Genomic DNA, 6454 nt, shown 5'->3' with positions numbered 1-6454 from the left:
CAATAAACAATGGTTTCCAAATGCACAGAATTAGTTGTTTTTATTCTGTAGTAGGACATGCGGAGGATCATGATATTGTCATTTTCTTTTTCTTTTTTTTTTAAACAAAACATTTAAAGAAACTATGCATATTTTTAAGGGGTGGGGCGATTGGAGGGGGTGTTATTAAAAATGACTTTTATGGCTATATGGATTTTGGCTTTCTCTGTTGTGACCAACGTGTATTTTCTAAAACACATGGTGATTACTTGACAGGTCAGGTACTTATATACTGACAATAGTGATTCTCTTTGGATTGACTCAAGTTAGGATACACAGTTGAATTATGAGGGTGCTTGCTAGGCTGTGCTAATTACCACGCCCAATTTTTACGGGAACACAATGTTCCTTCCAGTTTGGCAGTCATCATTACCCCTTCTATTCTCCAACACCCTTTAAAAATCACAATCCAATCCATTCCTCCCCCAAATCGAATATTAATATAATTTGAGTTCTTGACGGAACTACCATCAGGACTGCAATGCCCCGCAGCTGAAATAATATTTAAAATAGAAGGGATTTGACATTTGAGAAGTCAGTGGCTTGAAATACCCAGTTGTACTTAGCTAATTCAGTCCTTAACCTCTGGTTTCAAATAAATCAATTACAGTCGATTCCACTTCAGTTCAGAAGTGCACAGGGTTTTAGTTAATTGAATACATTGTATTCACTTGCTAGGAATATTCATTTATCAAAATTTCAAATTTAATGTACATTTCTTTACAACTCAGGTTATGTTGGATTGCACAATCAGATCAAATTTGCCCTGGTTTCCCCAAATGCTGCTTAAAATCTAAATTTCACCACTCTTTACAAAACAATGTCTCCCCATTCCTTTCTCAATCAAAAGTAAATTCATAATAATTCCAGGTCAGGCAGGAGAGCTGCTTTCTCCCCACAAAGAAAAAAAATCTCATATGTGGTCATCAGCCTTGTGTTAAGTTTAAATAGGTTAAGAACAGAACTGGATTAATTAAGTTTTTAAAAAAGTATTGACCTGAAATTTAAAAAAAAATTACGCATGGTTTCCATTAGAGCTTAACTTTGCTGCAGCTGACAGGTATGACAGCATTTTGTGGTCTTAAAGCTGCAGGCCCCTTTTCTTAACCCTCTCTCTTCCTCTGCTTCCCCCCTCTGGCTTTTGGAGAAGTGCTTGAATAAATAGCAAATTGTTAACTGAAAGCAGTGCGGTTAAACGTGCCCAAATGAAGTTGTGCTTTAAACAGATATTGATGTATGCAGTGTTTTATATTTATTGTTTGTAGCATCCTGCTGGCAGTAGTTTACTGTTTGGAAAGGAAAGGGGTTAATTAGCGTCATTATCAATCACTAATGCTTGCCTAACGTGTCCAAAGAATAATCAAGTTAGAGGATGGCATGAAGCCAACAGCTGCTTCATCCCAGTTACAGATCTCCTCCTAAGCCACTCAGTTCTGGGGTCGTGCGGGGGGTGGGGGGGCGGGGGGATGGGGAGGTGAAGTGAGGGGAAGAATCCTCATTACTTGGGTAAAAGGGCTATAAAAACAAGAGATCCAAGAGGCGGAAAGTACAACGTAAATAACCAGCACTTTCATTCTCTGAGTTACAGGTGCAGAGATGGCAGTGGTCCTGAGGCAAGAACTCGTTCTTTAATTTGTTTGATTATCCAAGTTGGGCATTTGAAGAAACACATCTATGTTTCCCTATGGCTTAGCGCTATGTGGTAAAAAGGCATCTAAAATGCGAGGAGAGAAGAAGAAATAACCCATACAGGCCACAGACAAACCCAAGTCAACTCCCAGCAATCACCCAACAGTCCATGTCAGAAGAATGAAACCACAGAACACACCAGGTAACAGCAGTTCTCACACCTCTTAGGATGCTTAGGGGTATTTTTCCTTGTGAATTTCAATGAACAATTCTTTTTCATGTTAAACTAGCCTGCTGCACAGGTATGCCATGTCAGCTTTCCATTGTTATTGCTACAATGATACTGTCCTCCTTGTGACACACCGTGGGAGAGAAACTGAAAAATTTGACCCTGTGATGGGTTTCTCCTAGAAGCTTGTCTTTAAAAACATTATTTGCCAAGTTAACCATGAGTTAAGAACTAAAGACTCCGTTAACAATCAGAGTTTACTCAACTGTTTTTCCGAGGGCAGGAATGAATTAGTCCAAGGTGGAGTATTTATTAACAGAGAACAATTGTATGATTGAAGAAAACTATGATTTCTGTCTACAAAAGCAGTAGCCCAAACTCATCTTTGCCCCTACGGACATAGATGAGAAACATTCTCAATCAAATCATGAACGTTAAGTCCTTCCCCGAAGAAGTAATTGCCGTTTCCCATGGAAGACAGCAGGGTGGCCGACAGAGTGGGGAGAGAAAAGGATGTTGGAATGGAAAACTGTGTAATTCACGTGTCTTGTGTTTAGGGAAGGGAAGGTCTTGTGTTTAAAAAATGTTCTTCTCCTTAGGATCATGACTGAGAAAAGGAAAGGAGGGAATAAAAGAGATCTGGCGCTGAACCTGGGAGCCCTCTAAGTGTTAATCATGTGTAAAACTGTATTTTTTTCATCTTTGATGCCTAAAAGGGCAGTGTTGAACCAACTTTGCTTTCACAGAGAGATTTATTTTTTAACAAAAGAGCAACGCAGCATACTGCTAGAGAAATCTAGTTAGAGAAGAAGGAAGCTCAGGGGAAGATGACCTTTCCACAGTAGATACTTATGGATACGTACATTTCTCTCCATCCTCCCTTCCTCCCTCCTTCCTTCCTTCCTTCCTTCCTTCCTTCCTTCCTTCCTTCCTCCCTCCCTTCCTCTCTTTCCACCCCCTTTCTTCCTTTTCTCTCTGTCTCTGTCTGTCTGTCTCTTTCTAACCCAAGAATAAGTTTAATGTCTTTGGGGAAAAGCTTTGGTAGAATTAGCTTGATTCTCCACGCTAACATCCATTTAGAAGTGGGAATATTTTCACCAGCAGGGCAGGGATTTTTCTCAGAGTGGCCCAATTCCATGCTATGCTTTTTTTGCACGTGATTTTTCTGTGGAAACAAAGATTATATCTGCTAAGTTTCAATAACAATCTTAAGCACAACCCCTCAAACTGAAGTTGGAGTCTCGCGGTCCACCGTCTGTCCACTCATGGCCCGCTGTTGGGTGTCCATCACAACTCTCGACTTTGGCAAGTTGCAAGGCCCAGGGCCCTTGATTTCTTCCGGACCCACACCTCTCCAGTCTCTCTCTTGAGTTGTTCTGCGCTCATCACCCTTCTAACATCCAGCCTATCTTGGGGAAATGTACACACATATGTATATACATTTACTTATATTTATATCTGAGGTGTTTGGTCAAACTAAATTTAACTAACATAGCTTGAAAGAATTTTTCCTGAGGCACTGAGTTAATGCTAGGATCAAATTTCCGTTTGCCTTGTCAGCTACCAAATCCTATTTCAGGATTCCCCCCCACACACACACACACCCTGTCTTTTCTGCAGCCCCGGGTCTGGGCTGCGCCTTTGTCCGCAGCATGGAGTCTGCCTCCAGTGCTTGATCCTGGGCTCCGGGCCCCAGGACCCCGCCCGGGAGGGGACAGCACAGTCCGTACCCCCGCGGCGCCGGCCCGGGAGCCTTCCTGGCTCAGTTTCCCTAAAACATCCCGCCGCGCGCCCCTTTGGATTGGAAGCTTGATTTTGATGGTCTGCAGTAGGAGGTTCGAGCCCAGCCTGGGGTGGGACGGCGGCGGGGCTGGGCGTGGGCGGCCCGGGGGGCGGCCGGCGGCACCCCTCCGGGTTAGACCCAATTAAGCTGCAATAAAAGCCTGAGGTCGAGGTTTGGGACTTGCCTCCTTCCCTTGGCGCGCTCGCCGGTGCAGGGAGCGAGAGCTGGGAGGCTCCAGGTCAGTTTTCCGGGCCCTTTCCACGGGAATGGCGCCCTAATTAATGAGTGGCGGCGGGAGCGGGGAGACTTTCTTGCTCCCTGACACCCAGGGCGGCGCGAAATTTCAGCATCCCTGGCCAGGGTCTCCAAGCAGGTAGAGCTGCGTGGGGCTTCGACTCCCGGCACCCGCATCCTTAATCTCCTACCAGGCCTCCTCGAGCTTTTCACTCTCAGCCCATTTCACCAGATATCTAACTGTCCGACGTCTTCCCCGAGGCTTCCCTTCCCCGGGACCCAAGGCACGGCCTGGACCCGCGCCGCCCGCCCAGCGCCTCGTGCCCACCGCAGGACAGTGACCATTAGCCACTTGAATCTTTGCAAACTCATTAAGACCTGGTTTTATTGCAACAGTTCTGTTGACCTTCCAGTACCCGTTTGGGCGAGCATCCCAGACAGGACTACCCTAGCAGTGGGAGATTCTGTGGAGTACCATTTATGTGACCCACTCTGGGTCTCCACACCCAACATGGGTCTCCACACCCAACGTGGATCTTCCGTTCGGATGACCCGAGATGAAGGCCTTGGGCGGTGATCCCCGCCAATCCCAGGCCCATTTGCACCTCTGGGTTTTCCCTCTCCCTCCCTCCCTGCCTCTCAGCCTCCCCGCTCCCTCCTCCCCCAATCCTTCTCCTCCCCCCGCCTCCCCCCACTCCTCTCTTTGTAAAAATGCGCTCTGACTTTTGGGGCGGGGCCGCCTGGGCTGGGCAGGGAAGGGGGGGCTTCGCAGATAGTTGATATTCCGGGTCCAGCCGCTCTCCGCGCTCCCATTCTCTAAGCTCAGCCGGGGGGAAGTGTCGCCCCGGGCCAAACATATGCTTCTTTCCAGCGCGCTAATCCACCTTCAGCGTGGAGGCATAATTGCTCGAGTGTCCATGGATTCGCGGCGCTTTGTCCCTCGCTGGCTCCCATCAGCCCTGGCACACGCCATTTCAATCAAATCTTTTCAGAAAACTGTCTCCTTTTATCAAGTCCCAGCCCCTGCGAACGACCGGGGCATTTAACAAAACACCCTCGGTGTTCCGCCCGCCTCCTTCGGCCCTGGCGGAGCAGGGAGCTGAGATATTGCAACAACTTTTCACTGAGTTCAGCCTCTGAGAAGGCAAAGCGACACACACACACACACACACACACACACACACACACACACACACCACACACACACAGAGGAGGGAGAGAGAGAGAAAGAGAGAGAGGGAGAGAGAGAGAGAGAGAGAGAGAGAGAAGAGAACAACAAAAAAGCAATATCTGCATCCTAGATCCAAATGGGTCTTTATCCAAAGCCCTTGGTGTCAGGTGTATTGGAAAGGAAAGGTCAGAGGTCACCCTCAAAGTGAAAACATGTTTCATCTCAGTTATTTTTTTCTTTGAAATTACAGAAATCAAGTGCCTCTGTGGAGTACTTGGGCAGTCCAGTGGGTTAAAAAGACAGGCAGAAACAAGCTTAGGAAAATGGGCAGAGAAGAGGGAAGAACCATGTCTGAAGGATGTTGTTGGTAGTCTCTTTCTCCAAAAGCTCTCACAAAAAAAATCCCCAGCGCTGAGTCCTCTGTAGTATCCAATTTCTTTCTTTTGTGGCCAGTGACAGGGATAAATGAAAGTTGAATCCGAAGATCTCTGTCTTATGATGATACCCTCTTGGTAAATATGGAAGTCTTACACTCTCCTGATTTAATATTTTGACTGGATTCCCAGCTTCAGGAGAAAAAGCTTTCACTGATTAGGAGAAAAAAGAAAGGGAGAACAAGAGATTGAAAACATGAATTTTGGACAAGACCTTAGAAGCAGATCTTAATATTTTTGACGCTGTAGAAAAAAGTAATGAAGCCAAATGCAAAAGACAAAACACGAGGTTTGATTTTGTGTAGCAATTATTATGCAAATGCACACAAACAGAAGAGATTGTAGTTCTATTATAGGAACACAGCTTTGCTTCTTGTTTATAAAATGAGAACGTCAGAATAATGAACAGTTTTCTTCAAATCCCAAATCACCCCATACTGAGAGCGATTTCAGGGACCTGGGTAGTTTTCCTTCTGCAACAATTTATTTCCTGATGATCGAGGAGGAGAAAGGCAATGTGAATGGACATGACCACTTGTTCTACGGTCTTCGAATGCAGCTGGTCTTTATGGTATGAAACTTCATGGGGCTTTTTGGTGACTCCCCTTACTCCTCACATGTCCAAGCTAAGGAGGAGTCTGAAAGGCTTGAAAGTGAGAAGTTCTTCCCTGCTCACATAGACCCTACAATGCCAACCCCAGGAGCCATGGTCCACCTCCAAAGTCAGATGAAATCCTTGAAGTCCCTTCCATTAACCAAGTGGATGAGCCAAGTTTGCTGTGAATGCCAAGGTCCAGGTGTTTAAGTGAGGCCTCCATGACTGCAGTTTAAATAGGTGATTGGAAATGTAATGCCTGAAGTCCTCTAAAAATGTTCAGGCTGGCGTGGGATGAGAAGGGATAAGACTTTTGGGGGAAGGCTGTCCCAATTCATCC

This window comes from Aethalodelphis obliquidens, unplaced genomic scaffold (genome assembly GCF_003676395.1).
Source record: "Aethalodelphis obliquidens isolate GAN/ISIS:26980383/991018 unplaced genomic scaffold, ASM367639v1 scaffold34, whole genome shotgun sequence".
Classification (NCBI taxonomy): Eukaryota; Metazoa; Chordata; class Mammalia; order Artiodactyla; family Delphinidae; genus Aethalodelphis; species Aethalodelphis obliquidens.
Note: the sequence above shows the minus strand (reverse complement) of the source record.